The 14,018-nt window shown below is 39.9% G+C and overlaps 1 non-coding gene across 1 annotated transcript; it reads left to right on the forward strand.

Annotated features, from left to right (window-relative positions):
* Nucleotides 1-1,513: 1,513 nt before the first annotated feature.
* Nucleotides 1,514-1,620, forward strand: LOC114413851. The gene has a single exon (XR_003666996.1). It is a non-coding gene; the product is annotated as a small nucleolar RNA R71 (small nucleolar RNA).
* The last annotated feature ends 12,398 nt before the right edge of the window (nt 1,621-14,018 follow it).

Here is a 14,018-nt window from a genome sequence, read left to right on the forward strand (position 1 = left end):
TTCACCAACTCTAACTAAGACATCTTCTATGAAACCAACAGGATAGGCAACACTTCTATTAGCTAAATGAATTACCACATCAGTTGACTGCAAGGGACCTAGAGATAGAGAATTAAAAATAGACAGAGGCATAACACTAAAAGAAGCTCCTAAATCTAGCATGGCATTATCAAACTTACTATTCCCTATAATACAAGGTATGCTGAATGTACCTGGATCTTTACATTTTTCAGGAATTTGGGGGACAGATTTACCAATCAATGCGGAGACATTTCTGCCCATGCTAATTCTTTCACTTCCTTTAAGCTTTCGCTTATTAGTGCACAGCTCCTTCAAGAATTTAGCATATCTTGGAATTTGCTTTATTGCATCCAGCAGAGGTATGTTTACCTCTACTTTTCTAAATGTTTCCAAGATCTCTTTCTCTGCCTCTTCCATTTTTTTGTTGGAAACTGCTCTTGGAGAGAATGGAAGAGGAGGGATGTGCTGCTTCTGCAAATCAGAATTACCAGTGGAAGATTCACCTGCACAGAAATTGTTAGGTAAATTTTTGTCATCACCTTTTTCTGGAGTAGAGTGAAGTTTGGCAGGTTCAATTGCAGATGAGAAAGGTGCTAAGGATTGAGGTCCTTGACACTGCTTTCCCGACCTCAATGAAATGGCACTGACATTTTTGGGATTTTGGACAGCTTGAGAAGGCAGCTTGTCAGAATTCTGGGACTATTGTTGATTTAATTGTGTAGCCAATTGTCCCATCTGATTAGTTAAGCTTTGAATGGAGGCTCTGGTCTCTTGTTGAAACTGCATGTTCTGCATAGTCATTTGCCTCACAAGTTCTTCAAGGGAAGGTTACGGAGGAGCCTCAACTATTTGCTGTTTCTGGGGTTGTTGCTATTGTTGGATTGGTGGAGGAATGTATGGTTTGCTTGGGCCAGCATCATTTTGGAAGGAAGGAGTAGGCTGCTGTTGTTGTTGTTGAGGGCTAGACCATCTAAGATTAGGGTGATTCCTCCATCCAGGGTTGTATCTGTTGCTGGAGAGGTCATAATTTTTCTGATGTGGTTGATTTTGTTGCTGAGGTTGAGGAGGTCTATTGTAAATGTTTGCAGCATAAGCTTCAGGCTGCTCAATTGCTCCAGGTTGTTGCATGGAAGGGCAGAGGTCTGTATGGTGGTCAGCAGAGGAGCATAAACCACATACTCTTGCGACAGGTATAGATTTCTGATTCAAGGCCAGCTGGGTTACCAAGTTAATCAATGCATCTAGTTTGCCTTCAAGCTTCTTAGTTTCAGATGATGCAGATGAGTTTGTAGCTACCTCATGCACTCCTTTAATGACTATGGCATCATTTCTGGCACTAAACTGCTGGGAGTTGGAAGCCATCTTCTCAATCAAGTTTATGGCTTCAACAGGAGTCATGTCTCCAAGGGCTCTACCACTGGCAACATCTATCATACTTTTCTCCATATTACTGAGTCCTTCATAAAAATATTGGAGAAGAAGCTGCTCCAAAATCTGATGGTGAGGGCAACTAGCACATAGTTTTTTAAATCTCTCCCAGTATTCATATAGGCTCTCTCCACTGAGTTGTCTAATACCTGAGATATCCTTCCTGATGGCCATGGTCCTGGAAGCAGGGAAATTTTTTTCTAAGAATACTCTCTTAAGGTCATCCTAGCTCGTGATGGACCTTGGAGCAAGATAATACAACCAAACCTTTGCTACTCCCTCTAAAGAATGAGGAAAAGCCTTCAGAAATATGTGATCCTCTTGGAAATCTGGGGGTTTCATGGTGGAGCAGACAATATGAAATTCTTTCAGATGTTTGTGCGGGTCTTCACCTGCAAGGCCATGAAACTTTGGAAGCAAATGGATCAGTCCAGTTTTAAGAACATATGGGACATCCTCATCAGGGTATTGGATGCACAAGCTTTTGTAGGTGAAATCAGGTGCAGCCATCTCCCTTAGAGTCCTCTCACGGGGTGGAGGTTATGCCATGTTCTCGGAATGTTCAAAATGCTCAAAATTATAATGCTCAAAATCAGGGTGTTCAAAATCACCAATAACAGAATGCACAGATTCACCAGTAATGGAATGCTCATGATGATCAAAAGGTATAAAATGATGCCTAAATAATCTATGAAATGTCCTATCTATCTCAGGATCAAAGGTTGTAAGTCAGATGGATTGCCTCTAGTCATACACTACATTCAGCATGCACAACTAGTTGCCTTGTCATGTAAATAAAGGTGTAGGTTTGAACTACAACTACCCTCAAATGATATCCAAATGACTTGAAATTTTGTGAGCAACCTTATAAAATGATGAGAAGATAGCACATAAAATTTCAAACAAAAATTCAAAGTCTAACTATGGAAACTAAAAATTGTAGGTTGAGAAAAATAAGTGAATAAAACTTGAAAAATAAAAAACTTTTGACATAATAACTTTTTTTGGACGATGGAGACCTCAGCCGGCCTATGGCGTAGGAATTTTTTTTCTACCCCAAATACATAAATACATATATAATAATTGCGATTTTGATAACCAGAGCAAAAGTTATGGCCGTTTGAAGTTTTGACAAAAACAAAATTTGCTACTTTTTTGGAAGTCTCAAATCTGACCAAACTAAAGGCTCTAGCTATTTTTCCTACAAAATATAGATTAAAAGAGGTTACCATAAAAAAATTCAGCCAAAAATAACAACTCTAGCTACTAAAACAAAAAATCCCAAATAATTCAGCAAGGGTGGTTGCTAAAATCCGTCGCTACATGATTTCTACTACTACTCTGTTTTGCCGCAAGCAAAAGTGGTTGCTAAGTCCGTCGCAAAACACTATTCACAGCAAAACACCCAAAACTGAAATAGGGGAAGCGCTTAACAAAAAAACTAAAACAGAACACACACTAAACAAAATACCAGGACACTAAACAACACTAACACACATACTAACACAACACTAACAATTAAACATAAAACACGAAATAATTAAACACTAACACGACACTAGCTATTATGAACCTTTGGAAACTGCTCCCCGACAACGGCGCCAAATTTGATTGAGGCCGTACTCGAATCAAATAAACATGAAAATGCAGTAACTAGGAAGTGATCCTAGGTTGTTTCCCAATGAGCAATGATAAACCAAATGTTCATAATATACTTGCAGTAACAGTAACGATTGGGGGGGGGGGGGGGTTGTTTGTTTTGTGATTTAAAGAACAGAACAAGTAAACTAGAATACGAAACTAATAATATTAAAAACGGGTTGTTTCCTCTGATTCAGAAGCCATTCTCTTGTCCTGGGTTATGGAGAATTCGTCCCTAACAGTTAACCACTTAATCCAACCCTATTTCAATTTACTAAGCGAAAATCAACTTAGGGTTGTCAATACGTGATTAGGCAACACATACACCAGTTAGCCCTTCGTCCATTAAGCATGAACGCAAGTTAGGCTCAGAGGCAATAAATCGAACACGAAGCGTGCACAGATTAATGTTAACGAATTTGGGTTAACTGGTGAAGGGAAAACTGCCAAGAAGCCACATTATAAAGGAAACCTCAAAGAGAGTTGAGCTTCGTCCTCAAAAGGAAACAACACCAGAATATTTAGCTTTCCATAGATTCAAATAGAAAACGTAAATGAAACTAAAAGCAGAAACGTAAACGAAGCAGAAACATAAACGAAGCAGAAACATAAACGAAGCAGAAATGTAAATGAAGGCAGAAGAAGAAACAAGAATGAAATTGTAATTAGAAGTAGAAAATGGAAAATTGTATTACGTGAACAGTAGCATTAGAACAGAAAAACGTAAAAACCATAAACCCTATGCTCTGAATAATAGTCTAACAGAATAGCCTTGCACAAATCCCAAGGCTACTATTTAAAAAGAGTCACTCAAAGTCACTGGGCCCTATTACAATATTCTGGCCCAAAACGAAATAAACACTGAACCACATAAAATAAAATTGCAATCTCCTAATTAGAAATTAACTAAGGTAAGCGCTGCTTTATTTGCCCTCTTCAAGTCCACAACCAAAATCCAGATTAAGTCCAATATTTCATTAATTCCTGAAATTAGATTAAAAACATCAAATTAGCTAAATGAGCCCAAATAATAAAACTGCCTAATTAATTTGACAATTAAGACTAATTAGTAATTAAAATGGTGCAAAAAGGGTTTAAGAAATAGAAGAAAATGATGGCACATCAACCTACGTTCCTATACATGAAATTTTTGTTTTCTCTATATACACACGCATTGAAAAACTCTTTCTCTCTATACCGACATGGTCTATATAAAACCTCTATTCCTTTTCAAAGATTTCTTTTCCCCTTTTCAATATACACTCGTTGTTTTATATAAAAATTCCTTTATATACACTCATTACTTATATACAAGAATTTCTTTTCACACATTGTTTATATACAAAAACTCTTTTCACACATGGTTTATATACAAAAACTCTTTTCACACATTGTTTATATACACAAAATTCTTTTCTTTTCTTTATATACAGATATGACATTTTGTTCACAACGTCTCTTTCTTTCTCTATTCTTGGCGTTATTACGACGTTTGTTTGTTTTATTTTTGGACGACGCTCCTAAACGAAAACTCTACACGGTTCCAGAATTTCAAAAAATATTATTGACAATAACGAACAAGCACTAACGCAACAATCCAAACAAAATGTATGCACAAAACAAATGACAAACGAGAAAAACAACAAAAACAAACGTTAGTCCCTCAAGTCATAGAAACAAGATAACATACAAATGATAAATGATGAAACATAAAAATGAGAAGAATACAAATCTGGGGATCCCACGGTCATGTGGCTCCGCATGCCACCGAACTCTTAGGTCACAGTAACAAAAGGTGGGGTGGTCGACAAAAGCAGGGCTTTTGTTCCTTCGTATCCTCAATTTGTGATGAGGAACTCAGACCTACGTAGTTCTTGATAACTATGAGACTAAAATAGTCTCAGTATTTTCTTCACTAAAATGCGAACATGCTCTAGTAAAGAGACAAAACTTCCAACTGATCAGAGCAACATATGTTTTTTGGATGAAAAACAATGTGTCTATCGGGGAAGGAGAGTGTGCTGATGAAATTTTCTCATAACCATAAATGAGATTTTGATTGTTAGCATTTTGTTTCTAAACGACCATTTAGAGGAAACACTGGGTCCAACAAAAATAGAAGAAAATCACTCAAAGTGTATCAATCTCACACGGGTAAGTGTTTTATCTTAATTCCGAACCATAGATATGTCATGACTTGGTTTTGCAAATCATTTCCTATTAAATCAAATATTACATGCGTGATCATGAATCAATAGGACTTTTTCTTGGGAATGGTTTGTTTTTTTTGGTGGGAAATTTGGCTTTGAGTGTTTTTGGCCTTTTCTTTTTCTGTTTTTGTTTAGTGTGAGGTGAACAAGCCACCGACGCGCAAGATTTTGGTTGGCAATCAAAGGGAGAGGACCACTTTAGGTTGTGGTTTCCCTTTTTTTTTTTACTTGGTGACAATTCTATTTTGTTCAGATATTGTCTGGTCCAAAGGCCTTTCTGCATATTTCTTCTATTTTTTTCCGATCCTTGATCGAGAATTTTCTTTCTTTTTTTTGCTTTCTCCCACTCTTCGATCGGGAATTTTCTTCCTTTTTTGCTTTCTCCCTTTCTTTGATTGGGAATTTTCTTTTTTGTTTTCTTTCGAGGGCAAGGATTGACATTCTCACCCTGGGTCAAGGTTTATGGTAAGTTGGGATTTTGGCTCAAGGATTGTAGAATGACTGGACATGATATATGTCAGGGTTTGGCCAGCGGTTCAGGGATAAAGGGGATGCCCCACATTATTTCCACGATACACATGCAACAATAATGATTAGGAAATTTTATGCAGAACTGGTCATGCATGCACCCATGTGGACACTCAAGCATCAAGTTTTTATGGTCATGTGACACTAGGGCTCAAGATTCATTTTCCCTATTTTAAGTCAAACCAGTGTTTCCAAAATATGCTCCTTTATCAATTTATGCATTCATCCAAGTCCATTATGGGCGTTCGGGAAAATTTTCACAACATTCACCCTTCAGGTGTATACACATTTTTTCAAAAAACTGGCTATGATCAGTGAATCTTTTTTTTCAAAGAAAAACTGGAAGTTATTTCTCTTCAAAAGCATGTTGGCTTTTCAGCTGAAAGATATATTTTTTGTTCTCTTTTTGTTTTTGTTTTTTTTTTCATGAGGTATTTTGCTACCTAAACGTGTGTATTTTTTTGTGAGGTATTTTTGCTATATACATGCATATCCAAGGTATCTTGCTACCTAAACATACACACACACACACACAAAGATATATATATATATATATATATATTGTGAGGTATTTTTTGCCACATACATGCATATCTGAGGTATCTTGCTACCTAAGCATACATATATGTATTTTGTGAGGTATGTTTTGCTATATACACACATATCTAAGGTATCTTGCTACCTAAACATACATACATACATACATATATATATATATATATATATATATATATATATATATATATATATATATATATATATATATATATATATATATATTGTGAGGTATGACTACCTTCCGAGCTTGTGCTTGTTTTATTTAAATTCCTAGGATCATGAACAACTAGATGTTTCCTACTATGACTGGAGAAACAAAGGTGATCAAATAACAAGCAGAGATTTAAAAGGTACTAGGTTGCCTCCTAGTAGCGCTTCTTTAACGTCTAGAGCTGGACGCCTTATGACTTGTTGGTCACGGACCTAGTACTTTGCTTACCTTTGGCTTTGGACTTGGTCGCCTATTGGTCGGCCATGTGTCGTAAGCAACGCTCTAACCTTTTTGTGGATGAGCTGAGGTGAACTCTAGAGGTGGTGGCGGTGTGCCTGTTGCCCGCTGTCAGCCATCCCCAGGCTGCTGTGGTGTCTCGCCCTGCGCCTGCCTGAGGGCGCAGTACTTCTTGATGAAAGCCCGGTTAATGGGGGGCCTAATGACCTTGTTGGGGGTGACAGACGCTTCATAGAACTGACAAAGGCACATAATCAGAGCTAGAAACCCAAGAGCCTGTTGAACTTCTCCGGGTCCACTGGGTGTCTTGCGGGCGTGATCCCTGCAAACAATAGATGACATCAGAAATCAGTTGAGAAAAGTGCATACTTACATATGTCACGATGGTATGACCTTGCTGGGGGGGACGGACACCCTGTAGGACTGACAGAGGCCCGTAACCCGAGCTGGAAACCCCCGGGCCCTGTTGGACTTCTCCGGGTCCACTGGGTGTCTTGTGGGCGCGACCCCTACAAATAGTGAATGGCATCAGAAATCAGTTGAGCAATGTGCATACTTACCTATGTCACGATGGCACAGACCAACTGATACTTCCGTAGGGGGAGATCGACATTGTGGTCGCTGGGCAGAATGTTGCTAAGTGGCAACGTCATCTATATCTGTGTAAGAGTGGTCATGTTGGTGCACATGATCCGCACTCGTCTCTTTGTAACGGCACGGGTGAAATCTTGCCCCGGTATGCATAGTATTTGCGCGATAGCCTCCCTCTCTGGTTGTGCACGCATAGTTGGTCGCCCTCCAATATCAGGGGGTGGCCCAGGAACTGATAAAAGCAAACTACTAGCCCCTCACCCGGGAGCGCAGGCCTCGATTAAGCATTAAGGGTAGAGTACCTTGAGTTCTCTAAAGGCACAGATGTGGAGTCCTATGAAGGCGAGGGTGTGTAGCCCTACGAAGGTGAGGGCGTGCAGCCCTCTGAAGGCGAGGACGTGTAGTCCTTTGAAGGCGAGGGCATGCAGCCCTCTGATGGCAAGGACGTGTAGTCCTCTGAAGGCGAGGAAGTGTAGTCCTCTGAAAGTGAGGGTACTAGTACCCAAGGGTCCACCCTTATGCGAAAGCAAGAGATCGGCTCATCGAGAGGGTCGGTCATCCCAAATTCACAAGATTTGAGATTAGAGGTAAGAAATCTATGTAGTTAACATGATTTTTATGGATGCAGATGCATGCAACCTTTGTCTTGAAATACGGTAAATGCGGACTTCATATGCAACAATGCAATGTATTTGAAAGTTGTACAATGTTCATGACATTCTTTCCCTATTTTGTGATTTTGATTTTGATTTATTTAATTTTTTTGGAAAACACAGATTGACTGTCCTTTTGAAAAAGGTGATAATTCATGCAACCTCATCCTATCTTTTGCAAATCTCTCCGGGAACTCCCTCAGAGTATATGTTTTGTTTGATTTAGTCACTTGACCATTTTGGAGTGACGACAATGGAGTCGTTTGATGTTTAATAAATCCATTAAAATTCTAGGGTTTATCCCCTTCTGTTTAAAAACATCGACGGGTGAGAACTTTTGATCTGCCCCTATGTTCACTTGAGGCTCATGCACGATGCCCCTCATTGCCCCAGTGTAGGGCTTTGAGGTACCAATTGTTGTCTTTCGTCATGACCTTGTAGCAGGGAACCTATTGGGTGAGAACTTCTAATCTGCCCCTAGGTTCACTTGAGGTTTATGCATGGTGCCTTTCATTGCCCCAGTGTAGGTCTCTAAGGTATCCATCGTTGTTTTGTCTTCACAACCTTGTAGCAAGGAAGAAAGAAAGATGCGCTTTGATTCTCGCAAAAGAATTTTTCGAGGACGAGAAATAGTTGAAGGATTTTTCAATTGACGAATTAAGTCAAATGACTCCTATTCTTGATAACTCACTTTTCTCTCAAAAATACAAACTTTCAGGAATGATAAAATGAGCTCACATGAATGCCTATATTTTTACTTGAAAACACAGTCAATCAAATGCTTTTTTTTTATTTTTATTTTGAAACTTATTTTTGCTTTACTTGTCGTTTTACGACACCCTCACCAAATGTGTAGCACGAGTAATTTCTGATTGAACGGTCTTGGAAGTCCAAACTCGGGAGCGCAGGTCGCTTGAGCAAATAGACCAATGGCTTGCACCCACATTCCGGTGAAAGTTGAATAAGCAAAGATGCGTTTGTGAGAGGATGAGGGACAAAGATATCAAATTTATCCATTTTATTTAGCATTGTAACTGTGGTTTACAATAATGGTATAAACTTGAAAATCCTAATGAGTCATTAGAGACATCTAACAACAGCTTTCAAAATTGCCCTATGTGTGGCATCTCTTGTCAATGTCAGGATTTACACGCGATTCTCCTCAAATTTCAGCCAGCCCGCATCAATTAGACCTTGCACCTTACGCTTCAGGGCCCTACAATGCTCAATGGAACGCCCCGGGGCTTCTCCATGACAAGCACACGTTGCGTTCGAGTCGTATTTTCGGAGAAATGGAGGTTGATGAACCCTGGCTGGGGTTATGGCTACCATTGAATTATCAAGTAGATATGGGAGCAAGTCAGCATAGGACACCGGAATTGGGGTGAATTCCACAGGCTTTTTCGCTGCAAAATTCATTTCATGGTTGGTGTTTTGGTTTGTGCTAAAGGTGGTGTTCATCATTGGAAGTGCGGTAGACAGGCTTTGTGGTTGATTTAGGGATGGCCTTTGTGGATAACTAGGTGGTGGGTAAGGAGAATGGTTGTTATTGGCTGAGTAATGACATTGTTGGGTTGGTGGGAAACTAGGCCGTATAGGAATGGCAGTTACAACTTGAGTTTCTCCCTCATTCTCACCCTCTTTATTTGCCCCAGTTTTTCCTCATTCGTCCAAGTAGGATGATTAAATTTGCCTCTTTTCAGACCCGCTTTGATCCTTTTCCCAGCGAAGACCAAATCCGCAAAGCTTTGAAGGTGCGTAGCCCACCATCTTTTCATAGTAGAATACCGGTAATGTGTCTGATGGAAGCTTGCTTGTGGAGCTTCTATGGAGGCTGGATCTTTGAGCTTCAATGAGGTCCTTTAATGGTGGTTTTCCACCATGGAGATGCAGCAGAAGACAAAGGAGAAGAGGTGAGAGGAGGCGCCATCCACTAGGGAATAAGCCAAGGAAGAAGGAGCTTCACCACCAAGAATTGCCTTAGATAAGAAACTTGAAGAGGATGCTTTAATGGAGGAAAAGAAAGAGAGAAGGGGGGAGCATGAAATTGAAGGAATAAAAGAGGGAAAGAAGTGCAACTTTGAAGTTTATCTCATAAGACTTTCATTCATCAAAGTTACAACAAGTGTTACACATGCTTCTATTTATAGACTAGGTAGCTTCCTTGAGAAGCTTTCTTAAGAAAACTTCCTTGAGAAGCTTCTTTGAGAAAACTTCCTTGAGAAGCTAGAGCTTAGCTACACACACCCATCTAAAAACTAAGCTCACCTCCTTGAGAAGCTTCCTTGAGAAGCTAGAGCTTAGCTACACACACCCCTCTAATAACTAAGCTCACCTCCTTAAGAAGAGAAGCTAGAGCTTAGCTACACACCCCTATAATACCTAAGCTCACTTCCATGACAAAATACATGAAAATACAAAAAAAAATCCTACTACAAAGACTACTCAAAATGCCCTGAAATACAAGACTAAAACCCTATACTGCTAGAATGGCCAAAATACAAGGCCTAAAAGAAGAATAAAAACCTATTCTAATATTTACAAAGAAGAGTGGACCCAACCTTGACCCATGGGCTCAAAAATCTACCCTAAGGTTCATTAGAACCCTAAGGCCTTCTTTATCAGCTCTAGCCCAATCCTCTTGGAGCCTCTTGCTCATGGCTCTGGTAACTGGTCCTTTCCTAGGGAGGATTGCATCAGTGTCTATCATCACGATTATCGTCTCCCTTTCCATCATTGGGGGTACCACTTGGGCTGCCAGATCCCTCCACCTTTGGGCATATTCTTTGAAAGATTCATGCCCCTTTTTGCACATGTTCTGTAGTTGTATCCGATCCAGAGCCATATCAGAATTGTTCAGACATTGCCTAACGAAGGCAACCATTAGGTCCTTTCGAGAATGGACTCGGGAAGGTTCCAAGTTAGTGTACCAGGTAACAGCTACCCCAGTAAGACTTTCTTGGAAGGAATGTATCAGCAATTCCTCATCTTTTGCATATGCCCCCATCTTCTGACAATACATCTTTAGATGGTTCTTGGGGCAAGTAGTCCCCTTGTACTTGTCAAAGTCCAGCACCTTGAACTTGGGAGGGGTGATGATATTGGGTACTAGGAACAACTCTTCTAGTTTAGCAAAGTCATAATCTTCACCTCCTTCAATGGCCCTGAGCCTTTCCTCTAGATGATCCAACTTTCCCATTTCTGCCATAGCATGAGGGTTTTTACTTGTTGTGGAATGCAAGAGGTGTAGTTGTGGGTGATACTGAGGGCCCTCCAAAGTGTTTTGTAGGGGTATACCACCAACTGCTTTCCCTTCAGTGGCATATCCGAGGCAAGGCTCGAAGTCGGCTAGATTGTGGTGGGGAATTTCATGTGTCTCCCCCACGGTTTAAGAGACATGTGCATGAACATTTTGGGGTTGTTGGCTCTCAATGGGTATAGGAGTGGAGTTATCGACATTCTCATTGGGAGTGTACGCCACATTGGGTGGCGTATAGTTGGGAGGCAAGCCATATGGCGGGAAGGCATGCTCGTTTTGAATTTGCACATAATAGGGGGGCGTCTGTACTTCCCAAATCTTTGTCTACCATATCTGAGGTTGGATGATTCATTTGGTTGAGGCCAGATGGGGGCATCAGGTTCACCTTAGCAACCACCCTGGTAGCGGCAACTGCAACCGCATTGGCTTCCATTATCTTCTTCATGCTCATCATGGCCTCCATTATTGAGGCCATTTTCTCTTTCATGGCCTCCATGTCGGCCTTCATCTGCTCTTGCACCTCCTCTACTTTACCCATTACTCTAGCTCTAGCACAGGTTCGGTAAGGGCGCCGTAAAGCGTGTTCTTTTCTTTTTTATAACAATGATTAAGTTCTTTTTTTTTTCAAGGAAAGAATGCAATGAGCAATGCAACCAATGAACAACATGGATGTATGAGAATGATGCACAGTTGAAGTATTGCGAATTTTTACGCAGGATATGGGGTTGAATCAATTTAGATTTTCAACATGGTCCATGACATCTTCGTCAAGGTGAAGCTGGAAGTAACAGGGACATCGACAGTCCTACATGTGTTTGGCAGTAGGCGAAGCAGCGATGTAACTCGATCCATCTTTTGCCCCAATTTTTGCAAGATGGTTACTTCCATACTTCAACTTGACTTGATGAACCTTTTCGTAAAAGCACGAGCTTGGTTCAACCCCATAACCCAGGGAATGGCAATTTTGATCGCCAATACTTCAACAACATTTCATAGGGATGAAAGACTCGGGAATACGCATGCTATGCATGGAAAATGTAATTATGAGATTGAGATGCCCGAAGAGACATCATTTCCTAGTTAACCATGCATTAGGTACCATGCTCAATCATTTTGTTATTATTATTATTATTATTTTTATATAGAAATGGGTTTATGATCCCAACATGGTACCTAACACATGTAACTAAGAATGCATCATGAATTCTTATGCTTCTTTTTTGTTTTTGTTTTGCAGAGGAAAATGCAAGGATCATGCATGAGCAAACATGAAAACAAAGGGTATGTAGTTTGTAGAACAAAAAGTATGTTGAACGCATATGCATGATGATGCAATGCGCATGCATGAAACGAAAAGAAGAAAAACAAGTGGTAATTTACATATACGAGACCGAAAAAGATCCATCTTTTTAATACTACGCTTTAGGCATTGCGGCGCCCCAACGTATGCATTAAAAAGTGACGCGTTACTCTAAAGAGACAAGATATCACTAGATATACAGCAAAACTATAATTTATGTGCTATTCGCAGAAGAATGCATGAGAACAAATGGTACAGAGCGTGCTTGCTCCATGCCCCTATTTGGGAACCTATAGGATAATATCTAAGGGTCTCTAATAACTACTCCCAACGATCCATATCTCACATGGCTATTTTCTAGAGGTATCATCACTCAAGATAATAATATTGCGGCGGTATGGAATACCAGCGACAACACATTATAAAGAGAGAAAGCTCTAGACGAGGTTTCACTATTATCAAGCTAGTCGGAGACCTAGCATGACCATAGATCCACCTCCACTCCTTAGATTTCCATGAACCCGGGTATAGGGCCCCTTTTTTCTCAAACCCGTGGGTGCTTAGAATGCGGTGTAAAAATGTGGAAAAGACAACATTTATTATTTTTACACAGTTCATGAAAAAACGCACACACAAAGTTTCATAATTCCACACTTTCCTAAAATAGGCCTAACTCACAAAACAGTCCCTAGTGGAGTCGCCAACTGTCGCAACCTACCCTTTTGCGGGCGAGCGAGGCAAGGCTCACGGGTGCGTCTTCCATAGGAGGAAAATGCGCGGAGTCGCCACCAACGTTTATTGAAAGGAAAACGTTAGAAAAACCAAAGGAAATCGGTCATGAAGAATATTCCAAATTCGGGAGTTATCTTTACGTTTGAGGAAGGTATTAGCACCTCTCACGTTTGTCCCAAAGGACAACAGCCTTAGATTAGAATTGTGTGAAATTATGTATCTAAACTTTTAATTCTTTTTTATTTTTGAGGTCGACAAAAGCGGGGCTCTTGCTCCTACGTACCCTCCATCGAAGAGGAAATCAGACCTACGTAGTTCTTTCGAAAGCGGTAAAGTTACATGTTGATTTTATGCTTTTGAACAGTCCATGTTAACCGATAAAAGCAAAGAGGACCGTTTAAGGCGTTGGACCTTAAAACGGTTTTTAGTGATTTTTCGGACAAAACTTGATTTGTGAGTTGATTTTAGCCTTAATTTCACTTTGGTTATTAATCAATTCATTCAAGGAAACTTCCAAAGAAAAACGTGCGATTGATTTTTTTTAATTATTTTATTCAAAGATATTTTGATTATTTTATTATTATTTTTCAAGATATTTTGATTATTTTATTATTATTTTGCTTTTTTTGGTTTAACCGAGGTTACAACG

Source organism: Glycine soja, chromosome 5 (genome assembly GCF_004193775.1).
Source record: "Glycine soja cultivar W05 chromosome 5, ASM419377v2, whole genome shotgun sequence".
NCBI classification, from domain to species: Eukaryota; Viridiplantae; Streptophyta; class Magnoliopsida; order Fabales; family Fabaceae; genus Glycine; species Glycine soja.